Below are 15,465 nucleotides of genomic sequence, written 5' to 3'. Positions count from 1 at the left end.
ATGTCATTGGATTTAGAATAGTTGCACCATTGATCATTTGCCTTGCTTTCTGTTTGGGGCCTTAAAGTCCCTTTGTTGTCTTCTACATCTACATTCATGCCCAAAGAATATAGTAAAAATTAAAAAAAAAAAAAAAAAATTGGATTAAAAAAACAAGTTGGGCTGGGCATGGTGGCTCACGCCCGTAATCCCAGCACTTTGGGAGGCTGAGGCAGGTGGATCATGAGGTCAGGAGTTTGAGACCAGCCTGGCCAAGATGGTAAAACCCCATCTCTACTAAAAATTAAAAAAAAAAAATAGCTGGGCGTGGTGGCGGGCGCCTGTAATCCCAGCTACTCGGGAGGCTGAGGCAGAAGATCACTTGAACCTGGAAGGCGGAGCTTGCAGTGAGCCGAGATTGCACCACTGCACTCCAGCCTGGGCAACAGGTGAGACTCGGTCTCAAAAAAAAAAAAAAAAGAAAGAAAGAAAAAAGTTGGGCGCAGTGGCTCACGTCTGTAATCACAGCACTTTGTGAGGCTGAGGTGGGAGGATCACTTAAAGCCAGGAGTTTGAGACCAGCCTGGGCAACATAGTGAGAACACATCTCTACAAAAAATTTACTAGGTGGCATGTGCCTGTGGTCCCAGCTACTTGGGAGGCTGAGGTGGGAGAACTGCTTGGGCCCAGGAGTTAAAGGCTGCAGTGAGCTGTAATCGTGCCACTGCACTCCAGCCTGGATGACAGAGTGAGACCCTCTAGAAAAAAAAAGAGTGAAAAGAGCCTGAGGGCCGCAAGACAGCTAAGCACTCTCCTAGCTACTGGCCTCCACCTGGCACTGCAGTGGGGAAGGGATGCAGTGGGTATGGGAGACTAAGGCCATCCTAACAGTTGTCTCCGGAGTTGTTTTCTCCTCAGGACCCACAGCAACCTGGTCAGGAATGACATTTTCTCCCCCATCTGCTTTCCAGTTTCCCATTTGAGTAGTGAGTACTCTTCTTTCTTGTGTGGTTGTGGCTCACTAGCTGAAGGGGTAGAAGGGCAAAAGTCTCTTTGCTATTAAAGGTAGAAAAGATAAGAGCAGTAGCTGTGTGGCCTGTGGATGGACTGTTGTTCTCTTTGGGTCTCAGGTTCACCACCTGAAAAATGAAGTGACTGAGCCAGATGCTCTCTGAGGATTCTCCACCTTCATAATTCTAATTCTAAGGAGAACCAACATGGACAGAAGAAATGGAAAACAGAAAGTAGGGAGGTGGTATGTGGGAAGTGACAGGAGAAACATAAAAACAAAAAAGAAGAAAAGGGTAAACAAGATGAATTGAACAAATATATTTAACTGTGTTCTCTCCAAAAACTCACTAAAATGAGCCAGATAAGAGAGGAGATGACAATAAAATTTAGGAAGGTGGAAAGCAGACTGGAAAGGTAGTGACTGACTCAACAGACCCAACAAAGCTGCATACCTTAAAGCAGCAGTGGGGAGTGATGAGAACCACGCTCTCATAATTTGCAAAAGGCCTAAGAATTGGCAGAGTTGGTGCCTTTGGAGGTGAGTGTGAGGTAGATCTAATAAAATAAGGATTAACTGAAGTCTTTTAAGAAACAGAATTTTCACATCTAGTAATGTGACTCTTTTACTGAAATAACTAAACATGCAGGAACCCAGAGAGATAAGAAGAGTAATAAACAAAAACAGGTGTCTACAAAAAGACACCTATAAGAATGTTCATAATAGTTTATTCATAATAACCCCAAACTAGAACCAACTCAAATATCCACCAAAAAGAGAAGATATACAAATTGTGATACAGTCATATGCCACATAATGATGGTCAGTGGCAGACTGCATATATGACAGTGGTCTCATAGGAGCTGAAAAATTCCTATCACCTAGTGACCTTGTAGCCAATGTAAAGTCATAGCATAATGCATTACTCGTGTGTCTGTGAGGAAGCTGGTGTAAACAAACCTACTGCACTGCCAGGCATATAAAAAAGTATAGCATATAGGATTATGTAGAGTACATAATACTTGGTAACATAATAAATGACTATGTTACTGGTTTGTGTATTTAGTATACTTCTTATCATTATTGTAGAGTGTACTCCTACTTATTAAAAAAGTTAAGTGCAAAACACCCTCAGGCAGGTCCTTCAGGAGGTATTCCAGGAGAAAGCATTGTTATCACAGGATGACAGGTCCATGCATGTTATTGTCCCTGAAGACCTTCCAGTGGGACAAGATACGGAGATAGGAAACGGTGACACTGATGATCCTGATCTTGTGTAGGCCTAGGCTAATGTGTGTGTATGTCTTGGGTTTTAACAAAAAAGTTTAAAAAGTAAAAAAATAAATCTAAAAGTTTTTTAAATAGAAAAAAGCTTATAAAAATATTTTTGTACAGCTGTAAAGTATGTATGTATTTTAAGCTAAGTGTTATTAAAAGTCAAAAAGTTAAAAAGTTTATAATGTAAAAAAGTTACAGTACGCTAAGGTTAATTTATTGTTGAAGAAAATTAAAAAAATTTAGTGTAGCCAAAGTGTACAGTGTTTATAAAGTCTACAGTAGTGTACAGTAATGTCCTAGGCCTTCACATTCACTCACCCCTCATTTACCACTCACTCAGAGCAACTTCTAGTATTGCAAGCTCCATTCATGGTAAGTACCCTGTATAGGTGTACCATTCAAAAAATCTTTTAAACCATAATTTTACTGTATCCTTTTTATCTTTATGCATGTGTAGATACACAAATACTTACCATTGTGCTGTAACTGCCCATAGCACAGTAACATACCGTACAGGTTTGTAGCCTAGGAGCAATAGGCTACACCATCTAGGTTTGAGTAAGTACACTATGACGGGTCCCCAACCCCCAGGCTGAAGACCAATACAGGGGTCCACAGCCTGTTAGGAAAGGGGCGGCACAGCAGGAGTTGAGCAGCAGGTGAGTGAGCACTACTACCTCCTGTCAGATCAGCAGTGCATTAAATCCTCATAGGAGCATGAACCTTATTGTAAACTGCGCATATGAGGGATCTAGGTTGTGTGCTCCTTATGAGAATCTAATTAATGGCTGATGATATGAGATGGAACAATTTCATCCTGAAACCATCCCCCCTGCCCCTGGTTCATGGTCCATGTCTTCCACACAACCAGTCCCTGGTGCCAAAAAGGTTGAAGATCGATGCACTATGATGTTCACAAAATGAGGATACTGGCTAATGATGCATTTCTCTGATCATATCCCCGTGATTAAGCAATATGTGAGTGTATATTCATTTAATGGAATATTGCTTGGCAGTAAAAAAGAAGGAACTACTGATAGGCACAAGAACATGGGTGCTTTTTAAAACATTGAGTGAAATAAACCAGATACAAAAGAGTACATATAGTATGATTCATTTATACTAAGTTCAAGAATAGGGAAGTCTGATCTATGGTGATAAAAATCAGAATAAAGGTGGAAGTGGAGACCAACTGTAAGGAGGCATGAGGGAACTTCAGGGGTGGCAGAAATGTCTTCCATCTTGCTTGGAGTTGTAGTTACATGGGTGCTTAAAACTCATTAAAGTGTACTTTTTTTTTTTTTTTTTTCCTTGAGATGGAGTCTCTCTCTGTTGCTCAGGCTGGAGTGCAGTAGTGCGATCTTGGCTTACTGCAACCTCTGCCTCGCGGGTTTAAGCGATTCTCCTGCCTCAGCCTCCTGAGTAGCTGGGATTACAGGCATGCACCATCATACGAGGCTAATTTTTGTATTTTTAGTAGAGATGGGGTTTCACCATGTTGGTCAGGCTGGTCTCGAACTCCTGACCTCGTGATCTGCCTGCCTTGGCCTCCCAAAGTGCTGGGATTACAGGTGTGAGCCAACATGCCCAGCCAAATTGTACGCTTAAGATCTGTACATTTCACTAAATGTAGAAACTTTACCTCAGTTAAAATACACAAAAAGGAAATAATATAACTAGTCTGGTGATGATTTTAAAAAATTCTACATGGATTAAATAACGAAATATAAAAGGCAAAACTATAAAGCCTTTAGACTATGGGGAAACAACACTGTACCAGTTTCTGGGTCCAAGGATTAAGAAACTGACAACTTCTACTTCCTGTTTCTTGGGACATTTGCTTTGAGACCCCAACTAACATGTGTGAGGAAGCAAAGCCACCCTGTAGGGAGGTCCATTTGGAGATAAACCAACAGCCAGAACCAGCTGGTTGGCCATGTGGTGAAAGTGGATCCTTCAGCCCTAGTCAAGCCACCCCAGCTGATGCTGCATGCAACAGAGACAAACTGTCTCTACCCAGGCCTGCCCACATTGTTGTTTTAAATCATAAAATTTTGTGGTGGTTTGTTACATGGCAAAAGATTATTGGGATAGATTCTGGTACCAGAAATAGGGTGCTGCAGTAACAGAAGTCTGACACACATGGCATTGGCTCTGGACCTGGGCAGCAGAAAGAAGCATAAAGGACCATAGAGAGTGTCAGCGAAAATGGAAGGAGCCTCGAGGAGAGTTTTAATGGAAGCCTAAAGGGTCTCAATGAGGCTGTCAGTGAAGGTTTAAGGGAAAGTGAAGAAAATCTTATTGGGAGATCGATGAAAGGGGAAGTGTTGAAAGTCTGACAAGATTGTTGCCTACAGTAACATGGAAATAAGAAATATATCTGATGAACTCAAGGAAATAGCTAAGGAGATTTCCAGACAAAGTAATGAAAGTATCACCTGGCTTCTCCCTGCTTATGATAAAATGCAAGACAAGAGATGAGCTTCAAAACATGTACACACACCCCTCCACATACCCCCAGGACTTGCAGAATTTACAAATAAAATTTCTTCTTATTTTCAGTCTCTCTATAAGGCAAAAAACTATAAATTATGAAAGGGTTTTTACTCTAGGAAAGGACAGTAAAATTATTTAAGATATAAGAAAGATGTAAGACTGTTCAGACTTTCAGGCCTAAAAGGTTCTCTACGAATCTTAAGGGCAAGCCTCATGGGTTTTTAAGAATCTTAAGAGTATTGTCCTACAGCAGCTCAATAGGAAGCCCAAAGTAGAGAAGGGCTTTTCATTAAAAGACTTGTAGTTGTGGCTTTTGTCTAATGAAGTGAACTCTGATAGTTCAAAGAAAACCCCTCAAATTTCTTTTGTTTTAAATTAGAGACAGGGTCTTGCTCTGTCATCCAGGCTGGAGTACAGTGGCATGCATGATCATAGCTCACTGCCGCCTTGGCCTCCAGGGCTCAATCAGTCCTCCCACCTCAGCCTCCTGAGTAGCTGGTACCACAGGCGTGCATCATCATACCCAACTAATTTTTACTGTGTTGTAGAGAAGGGTTCTCACTATGTTGCCCACGCTGGTCTTGAACACATGGGCTCAAGGAATCCTCCCACCTTGGCCTCCCAAAGTGGTGGCATTACGGGTGTGAGCCACTGCGCCTAGCTGAAAAACCTCTCAAATTTCTGAGAGAATCATTCTGGCAGAAGCACTGACAGCTTGGACTAAGATCAAGAAAGATGGTACAAAATGGAAAAAATCATTTGGATGCCCAACCTTATATAGGCAGGAAGAAAACTAAAAAGGCAATCTCAGTTTTCTTATGAAAAAGAAAAGATGATTCAGAGGATAAAACCCAAGACACATGGAAAACAACTCCCAGAAAGTCACACTGGACCTAATTAAGGAGTTGGCCAACATGTGCTCAGTTGGATTTCAGAATTTCTTTTTTTTTTTTTTTTTTGAGACGGAGTCTCACTGTCACCCAGGCTGGAGTGCAGCGGTGCGATTTCAGTTCACTGCAAGCTCCGCCTCCCGGGTTCACGCCATTCTCCTGCCTCAGCCTCCCGAGTACTGGGGACTACTCAGGAGTAGTCCTGCCACCACACCTGGCTAACTTTTTGTATTTTTAGTAGAGATGGTAGAGATGGGGTTTCACCGTTTTAGTCAGACCTCATGATCTGCCTGCCTCGGCCTCCGAAAGTACTGCAATTACAGGTGTGAGTCACCATACCCGGCCCCAGAATTTCCATAGATCAGTGACTGCTGCATGTCTTCAGGTTTCCTCCCTTTTGAAAATAAAGTATCCATAAAAGTTACCTCATGTCTGTTGCACCACTGTGTGTTAGGTAGGTAGTGAGCAGACAACTTTTTTCTTTAGTTCACAGGTCGTCAGGACAAGAAGAACCACACTGAAGGAGGTATCCTTGACAAATCACACCTAAGAGGGCTCATGTACTGGGACCTGATTTAGATGATGAGATCCTAGACCTTCAGCCTACTGGTATACAATAATGAGACTTCTGATGGGGAATCTTGTGAGGGCAAGAATAAATTCTGCAAGTGGGAAAAATGTTAATAATCCATGTCCAGAGAATAGAGAGGTAGTTTTAAAATACGGCCCATAATTATTTGACCCTCTTCCTATTGAGAGGTGCGGTCTATTCCTCTTCCCTTGAATCTAGGCTTTGGGACTGACTGATCAATAGAATATGGTGGCAATGATGCTATGGTAAGTTTGAGGCTCAGGCCCTAAGAAAATGGTAGCTTCCCCTCCCTATCTCTTGAGAAACTTGCTCTAGGAACCCAGCCACCATAGTATGGCAAAGCCCAAGCTATCCTTTGGTGAGAACCAACAGGCAGCACGAGTTTTGCTAGTTATGTGAATGGAATTATAAGCCCCAATTGAGCTACCCCAATTGGGGTATGCCATGTGGCGCAGATATGAGTTGTATTCATTTTAATATAGAATATATTGATCTTTTCCTTTATAGTTTATGCTTATTGTCTTATTTTAAAAATCCTTCCCAATCTTGAGGTCATAAGGATATTTGTGTATACTGTCATTTTTTTTTTACTAGATCCACTAAATCAGAATTTATTTTTCTGATTTAATTGGAGGTTATTAAAAAAATTCAGAGAAGGGTCTGGCACATAAGGAGTCTGGAAGTTGCCACTCCATCCTAACAACCAGTAAAAAGCTGAATAAGCTGAAAAGTCAACAATCCTTAGATCTGTCAGAGAAGTAAGATCTCAGGGCAAACTATTAGCCCCTAAATCTGAAGAGACAGGTGAATAAGCCGAAGTCTCTGGAACCAGTGCTAGGGTAGGAAAACCTAAACTGTACTTGATGACTTGTCAGAGGCTCAGTGTGAAGAAGTTTGAGGTTAAAACTCCAGGGAGTCCCAGTCATTGGGGAGGAGGGGGAAACTTTTGTGAGTTTTGCCTCCAGGAGCTCAACCAGATTCTCACAGTAAATATAAGAGAAAAATACCCTCATGCTTCTGGCAGGGAGAGGGGAAAAGGAACCATTTTGAAATATACTAGAGCACTCTGTTCTCAACAAGGTCTTCCCTCAGGAGAAACTATTTTACCACAGCCTAAACTATTAGGGATTTTTCAGAGCTTAACTGATCTGGAAGAAGAGAAATAATCAACTCCAGCCAACGCTAGCCTTCCATTCGGAAGTAGAGAAATACCGCACTCCAGGCCATTCTATCCAACCCAAAGAAGTGGGGGCGGGGACCAGAAGCACTTGTTAAGTTCACAGCCCAGAGGCAAAGGCTCACTGAAAGACTGAGATTTAATCATAGGACTGTAGAATGCTTCCCATTTCTCCACATCACTAAAGACCTATTTACCGTGGTTTTTTTTTTTTTTTTTTGTATTTTATTTTTGAGACAGAATCTCGCTCTGTTGCCCACGCTGGGGTGCAGTGGCATGATCTCAGCTCCCTGCAACCTCCACCTCCCAAGTTCAAGTGATTCTCCTGCCTTAGCCTCCACGACCATGCCTGGCAATTTTTTATTTTTTTTGTACTTCTAGTAGAGATGAGGTTTTGCCATGTTGCCAGGCTGGCCTCAAACTCCTAAGTGACCCGCCTTGGCCTCCCAAAGTGCTGGGACTGCAGGCATGAGCCACTGCGCCTGGCCCTACCATGGTTCCTTTTACCCAGTACATCATGTCCAGTTATCCTTGAGGTATACTCAAGGACAAAAAACACTGTTTGAAGAAAAAGCGCACACTCATATGGCAGGGATGCTGGAATTATCAGACTGGGAATTTAAAACAACTATGATTAACATGCTGGGGGCTCTAATGAATAAAGTAGACAGCATGCAAGAACAGATGGGCAATGTAAGCAGAGAGATGGAAATTCCAAGAAAAAATAAAAAAGAAACACCAGAGATCAAAAATAATGTAACAGAAATAAAGAATGGTCTGGGTACGGTGGCTCACGCCTAGCACTTTGTGGGGGTCAAGGCCAGTGGATTGCTTGAGCCCAAGAGTTCAAGACCAGCCTGGGCAAACATGGCAAAACCTCGTCTCTACTAAAATTACAAAAAATTTAGCCAGGTGTGGTGGCGTGCGCCTGCAGTCCCAGCTACTCAGGAGGCTGAGGTGGGAGGATTACCTGAGCCTGGGAAGTTGAGGCTGCAGTGAGCTGTGACTGCACACTGCACTCCAGCCTGAGAGACAGAGGGAGACCCTGTCTCAAAAAAAAGAAAAAAAAAAAAAGAAAAAAAAAATGAAATGAAGAATGCCTTTCATTGGCCCATTATTAGGTTAGACATGGCTAAGGGAAGAATTGCTGCATGTGAGCATGATAACTGAATGAGTGACTGAAGAAATAGTCTCAATCCATCAAGGTTTATTAAGCCAGCTCCGGAGAATGTCTGGGGAAAATACGAGTCACAGACCTATCTGTGGGTGTTCCAAAGAGACTTTCAGGATTTTAGTATTTATACATTTTCTTTCTTGTTTTTGTTTTTATTGAGACAGAGTCTCGCTCTGTTACCCAGAATGGAGTGCAGTGGCACAATCTCAGCTCACTGCAACCTCCACCTCCCAGGGTCAAGCAATTCTCCTGCTTCAGCCTCCTGAGTTGCTGAGACTACAGGTGCATGCCACCACGCCTGGCTAATTATTTGTGTATTTAGTAGAGATGGGTTTCACCGTGTTAGCCAGGATGGTCTTGATCTCCTGACCTCGTGATCCGCCCACCTCAGCCTCCCAAAGTGCTGGGATTACAGGCATGAGCCACCATGTTCAGCATTTTCTTAAAGGAGGGCAGGTAGGCGGTAAGGGGAATGGTTACATTCTTGTGAGACTTTAGTAAGTGCTTGGCAAATCTACATTTTATACAAGATAAGGTGAATGTTTGAAGAGCAAAAACAGAGTAAAGTAAGAATCAATTATGCAGACATCTCTGGGTTGGTGGAGGAATGACTGGTCCCCTTTGTCTTTGTTCTGCACCTGAGAAGATATGATACTGACATTATCAGTGTGGAGTTTAAGAGCTAGACTTAGATTGTAGACCTAATGTTGCAGCTGGTGTGTCCTTGCTTATGGGAGACCATCAAGGAGTTTACTTGTGAATGATCTGTGCAGGCAGTCCTTCATGGATGCCTGAGGCTTTTACCTTTCCTTTGGGGATCTGGCTAATGCGTAATGCTAGTAACAGCTATTCATCTGGAAGATGGTGCTACATGGCTTAGCCCCCACGTTTACCCTTCCCTGTTGCATAAGTGATACAGACAGGAGACAGGGAAATAGTGGGTAGAAGAAGGCAGATCCCTGGCAAAGGCCCCACCCTCAAGCCTGGAAACCCACAGCACTAAATGGGAACAGGCATTCCTGTTTTTGTGCCCAAATGTTGCCTTTTGGCCTGCCATGCCCCCTTATCCTGTACCCATATAAACCCCAAACCCCAGGATCCATGAGCAGACGAGCAGATGAGCAGAAGAGTGGCAGAATGGCACAGCAGAGAAGGAGGGAAGAGAAGGAGCATCTGAACGTCGAGAGGCATTTGGCTGGGGATAGTCAGAGAGGAGACTGGCTGCTGGACAGCCAAACTCCAGGAAGATCATCTTCCCACTCCATTCCCTTTCCAGCTCCCCATCCATCCTGCTGAGAGCCACCTCCACCACTCAGTAAAACCCCCACATTCACCATTCTTCAAGTCTGTGTGTGACCTGATTCTTCCTGGATGCCAGACAAGAACCTGGGTACCAAGAGGGCACTGAGCTGGTTTACACTTAAGCCATCTGTGGATGGCAGAGCTAAAGCATGGTAGCATGCCCATAGGGGCTTCAGGAGTTATAGGCACCCACCCTTAGATGCTACTGTGGGGCCAGTGCCCCAAAAGTGCTCACCTAGGCTCTTGCACTTGCCCATCTACGTGTTCCCCCTCCTGTAAGGGGTTTGAGTGCACGGCACTGAAAAGACAAGCCACACTGCTATCACATGTCCTACGAGGTAGGTCAGGGAACTCTCTCGTTTCATAAGGAATTTGGGGGGTCCAGAGAATTTCTAATTTTCCTTTACAAAGGTATCTCAAGGGAAGCAAACTCCCAAAATTAAAAGCAAAGAGAAAAACTGAAAAAAAACCCATAACACAATATTCAAAAACTGTGGGATAATTATAATAGACATAATCTATGTATAATGGTGATACTAGAAGGAGAAGAAAAAGAGAAAGGAATTGAAGCAATAATGACTGAGAATTTATCCAAATTAATGCCACACACCAAATCCCAGAGTCAGGAAGCTCAGAGAACACCAGGCAGGAAAAATGCCAAAAAACCCTGACATCTACACCCAGGCATATCATTTTCAAAGTACAAAAAATCAAAGATAAAGAATATTGAAAGAGGCTAGAGGAAAAAAATACTTTACCTATAGAAGGGCAAAGACAAGAATTACATCCAATGTCTCGTAAGAAACCATGCAAGCAAGAAAAGAGTGAAATATTTAAAGTGCTGAGAGGAAAAAACCCACTGACCTAAAGTTCTGTACCCTTCAAAACTGTTCTTCAAATGTGAGGAAGAAAAAAAAAGACAAAGAAAAATTGAGGGAGTGTGTTGCCGGTAGACCTGCCTTGTAAGAAATGTTAAAAGAGGTTCTTCAGAAAGATGGAAAATGATATAGATCAGAAACTTGGATCTATATAAAGAAAGGAAGAGCATCAAAGAAGAAATAAGTAAAGACAAAATTATAACTTTTTTTTTCTTTTCTTTTTTTGAGACAGGGTCTCACTGTCACCTAGGTTAGAGTGAAGTGGTGCTATCATAGCTCACTGCAGCCTCAATCTCTCAGGCTCAAGTGATCCTCCTGCCTCAGCCTCCTGAGTAGCTTGGGGCTACAGGCATGCACCACTATGCTTAATTTTTTAACTTTTATTTTTAGTAGAGAAGTCTTGCTACATTGTTGCCTAGGTGCCAAGACCTTGTTGCCAAGGTCTTGCTATGTTGTTGGTGACTCCTGAGCTCAAGTGATCAATCCTCCCAACTTGGCCTCCCAAAGTACTGAGATTAAAGGTGTTAGGCACTGTGCCTGGCCTATTTTTCTTAATCTTAATTCATCTGAAACCACCTTTGCAAAAATTGTAATAGTAAGAAAATATGACAGTGAAAGAGATATGATCTAATCAACTCCTATCTTATCTTTAACCTCCAAACTGCCCTTAATCATTCCTGGGCTTGGGGCAAGCTAACTTTGGGAGACATTTAGTTTATAGTTTAAACGATAATAGCCTTTCCCCAAAACTAAACTGTCTTTGTAAAGCTAATGAAAGATCACCAGGTTAGAAGGATGAGAGGAGCTTGAACTCTGCTAAGGTGTAAATGTAAATGATTATTTTAAAAAACTAAAAAAAAAAACCAAAAACCAAGACCCAAGTTTATGTTATCTACCAGAAACCTACTTTAAAGATAAAGACATACATAGATTAAAAGTAAATGCGTAAAGAAAGATACACCATGCTAACACTAATCAAAAGAAAGCTGTAGTAGCTATATTAACTTCAGACAGAGTAGACTTCAGAGCAAGGAAAATTATCAGGGAAAGACAGGGGTATTACATAATAAGAGGCCAATTCTCCAAGAAGACATATCATTCCTTAATGTGTGCATACCTAACAACAGAGTGTCAGATATATGAGGCAAAAACAGACAGACCTGCAAGGAGAAACAGAGAAATTCACTATTATAGCTGGAGACTATAACACCCCCCATCAGAAATGGACACATCAAACAGGCATAAAATCATAAGGACATAATTGAACTCAATAGCCCCTCAATCAACTGAAATATAGTTGGCATCTATTGACTACTTCAGCAACAGCAGGATACATATTCTTTTCAAGCTCCCATAGAACATTCAGCAAGATAGATCATATGCTGGACCAAAAAACACACTTGAATATATATTTTTTAATTTTAAAAATTTTCTCATTTTTATTATTATTTTTTGAGACAGGGTCTCACTCTTTCACACAAGTTGGAGTACAGTTGTGTGATCTTGGCTCACTGCAACTTCTGTCTCCCAGGTTCAAGCGATCCTCACACTTCAGCCTCCTGAGTAGCTAGGACCACAGGTGCATGCCACCACACCCGGCTAATTGTTTGAATTTTTAGTAGAGACAGGGTTTCACCATGTTGCCCAAGCTGGTCTCAACTCCTGAGCTCAAGTGATCCACTGGCCTTAGCCTCCCAAAGGGCTGGGATTACAGGCATAAGCCACTGCACCCAGCCTGAACAAATTTTAAAAGAATAATCATATGATATCTTCTTTCAGAACACAACAGAATGATACATGAAAAAAATCACCAAATAGTTAAGAGATTAAACAATGCACTTCTAAAAAACACACAGGTTAAAGAAGAAATAACAAGAGAAATTTAAAAAATATTTGGAAATGGCAAAGCACGGTGGTTCATACCTGTAATCCTAGCAATTTGGGAGCCAAGGTGGGTGGATCACTTGAAGTAAGGAGTTCGAATCCAGCCTGACCAACATGTTAAAACCCTGTCTCTACTAAAAATATTTTAAAATTACGCTGGGCACGTTGGCTTACGCCTGTAATCCCAGCACTTTGGGAGGCCCAGGAGGGCAGATCACGAGGTCAGGAGTTCGAGACCAGCCTGGCCAACATGGTGAAACCCCATCTCTACTAAAAATACAAAAATTAGCTGGGCATGGTGGCGCATGCCTGTAATCCTAGCTACTCGGGAGGTTGAAGAAGGAGAATTGCTTGAACCCGAGAGGCGGAGGTTGCAGTGAGCTGAGATCAGCCCACTGCACTCCGGCCTGAGGGACAGAGCGAGACTCCATCTCAGGAAAAAAAAAAAAAGAAAGAAAAAATTAGCCAAGCATAGTGGTATGCGCCTGTAATCCCAGCTACTTGGGAGGCTGAGGCAGGAGAATTGCTTGAAGACGGGAGGTGGAGGTTGCAGTGAGCTGAGATCACACCACTGCACTCCAGCCTGGGCGACAGTGTGAGACTCCATCTCGGAAAAAAAAAAAATGGAACTAAATGAAAATGAAAATAAAACATCAAAATTTGTGGGACAGAGCAGAAGCAGTGTTTAAGGGGTGACTTATAACACTGAATGCAGATATTAGAAAAGAAGATCTAAAAGCAGCAATCTGAGCTTTCGTTTTAGGAAACCAGAAAAAGAAGAGCAAATTAAATCCAAAGTAAGCAGAAAATAAAAAAATTATAAAGATTACAGAGCAGAAATCAATGAAATCGAAAACAGGAAATCAACAGAGAAAAATCAATGAAGTGGGCCAGGCACGGTGGCTCACGCCTGTAATCCCAGCACTTTGGGAGGCCGAGGCGGGCGGATCACGAGGTCAGGAGGTCGAGACCATCCTGGCTAACACGGTGAAACCCCATCTCTACTAAAAATACAAAAAATTAGCCGGGTGTGGTGGTGCACGTCTCTAGCCCCAGCTACTCAGGAGGCTGAGGCAGAAGAATCACTTGAACCTGGGAGGTGGAGGTTGCAGTGAGCCAAGATCGCACCATTGCACTCCAGCCTGTGTGACAGAGTGAGATTCTGTCTAAAAAATAATAATAATAATAAAACTCAATGAAACCAAAAGCTGGTTTGATGAAAAGATAAATAAAATCAATTATACTCTAGCCAGGCTGACTAAACAAACAAAAAACAAAACAAGCAACCAGAGGGATGACACAAATTACTAAATCAGAAATGATAAAGGGGATATCACTATAGATCCTATTGTCATTAAACAGATAATAAAGGAATACTATGAACAACTCTATGTCCACAAATTTGATAACCTAGATGAAATGAACTAATTCCTTCAAAGACAGTCTGCCAAAACTCAAACAAGAATAGACAATCTGAATACGTTTGTATCTATTAAAAATTTGAATTAATTAAAAAAACCCAAACTTTCCAAAAAAGAAAGTACCACGTCTAGATAGGTTCATTTGTGAATTTTACCAACATTTAAGGAAGAAATTATAACAATTCTTCAAAATCTCATTTAGAAGTTATTAATAGAAGTAAAAGGAATATTTTCTAACTTATTTTATGAGGCTAGCACTGTCCTCAACAAAATATTATCAAATCAAATTGAACAATATAAAAAAGAATTATACACTATGACCAACTGAGATTTATCCAAAGTATGCAAGGCTGACTCAACATTCAAAAATCAATTAATATGATCTATCATATCAACAGGCAAAGTAAGAAAAATCAGATAATCATATTGATAGATGCAGAAAAAGGATGTGACAATATCCAACACTCATTCATAATAAAAACGATTGGAAACTAGAAATAGAGGGAAACTTTCTCAATAAATAACATCTACAAAAACCTACAGCTAACATTATACTTAATGGTTAGAAACTAGAGGCTTTCCAACCAAAATCAGGAACAAGACAAGGACGTCCTCTCTTACCACTCCTCTTCAACATCATACTGGAAGTCCTAGCTAATGCAGTAAGACAAAAAGTAAGATGAAAAGAATGCAGTTTGGGAAGGATGAAATAAAACTTTGTTCTCAGGTGACATCATTGTCTATGCAGAGAATATGAAATCATTAATAACCAAAAAAAACCTGGAATTAATAAGTGATTATAACAAGAATGCAGGATACAAGGCTATTATATAAAAAGTCAATCACTTTCCTATATAGTGGCAATGAACAAGTGAAATTTAAAATTAAAAAAACACAATACAGACCAGGCACAATTGCTCACTGTAATCCCAGTGCTTTGTGAGGCTAAAGCAGAAGGATTGTTTGAGGCCAGGAATTCAAGACCAGCCTGGGCAACATAGCCCAGGCTTTTTTTTTTTTTTTAAATAGAGAAATCATCTCTATAAAAAATAAAAAAATAAAAAAATTAGCCAGGCGGCCAGGCGCGGTGGCTCACACCTGTAATCCCAGCACTTTGGGAGGCCGAGGCAGGCGGATCACGAGGTCAGGAGATCAAGACCATCCTGGCGAACACAGTGAAACCCCGTCTCTACTAAAAATACAAAAAAATTAGCCGGGCGTGGTGGCAGGTGCCCGTAGTCCCAGCTACTCGGGAAGCTGAGGCAGGAGAATGGCGTGAACCCAGGGGGCGGAGCTTGCAGTGAGCCAAGATCACACCACTGCACTCCAGCCTGGGCCACAGAGCAAGACTCCGTCTCAAAAAAAAAAAAAAAAAAAAAAAAAAA

At 41.7% G+C, this 15,465-nt stretch overlaps 1 protein-coding gene across 23 annotated transcripts in view; it reads right to left on the bottom strand.

Moving 5' to 3' along the window:
* Positions 1 to 15,465, bottom strand: part of SCMH1 (Scm polycomb group protein homolog 1) — a 232,510-nt gene that overhangs the window by 20,873 nt on the left and 196,172 nt on the right. The window lies entirely within an intron of this gene.

Source organism: Piliocolobus tephrosceles, chromosome 1 (assembly GCF_002776525.5).
Source record: "Piliocolobus tephrosceles isolate RC106 chromosome 1, ASM277652v3, whole genome shotgun sequence".
Taxonomy (NCBI): Eukaryota; Metazoa; Chordata; class Mammalia; order Primates; family Cercopithecidae; genus Piliocolobus; species Piliocolobus tephrosceles.
The sequence above is the reverse complement of the archived record's forward strand: the minus strand, read 5'-3'. Positions and strand labels throughout refer to the sequence as shown.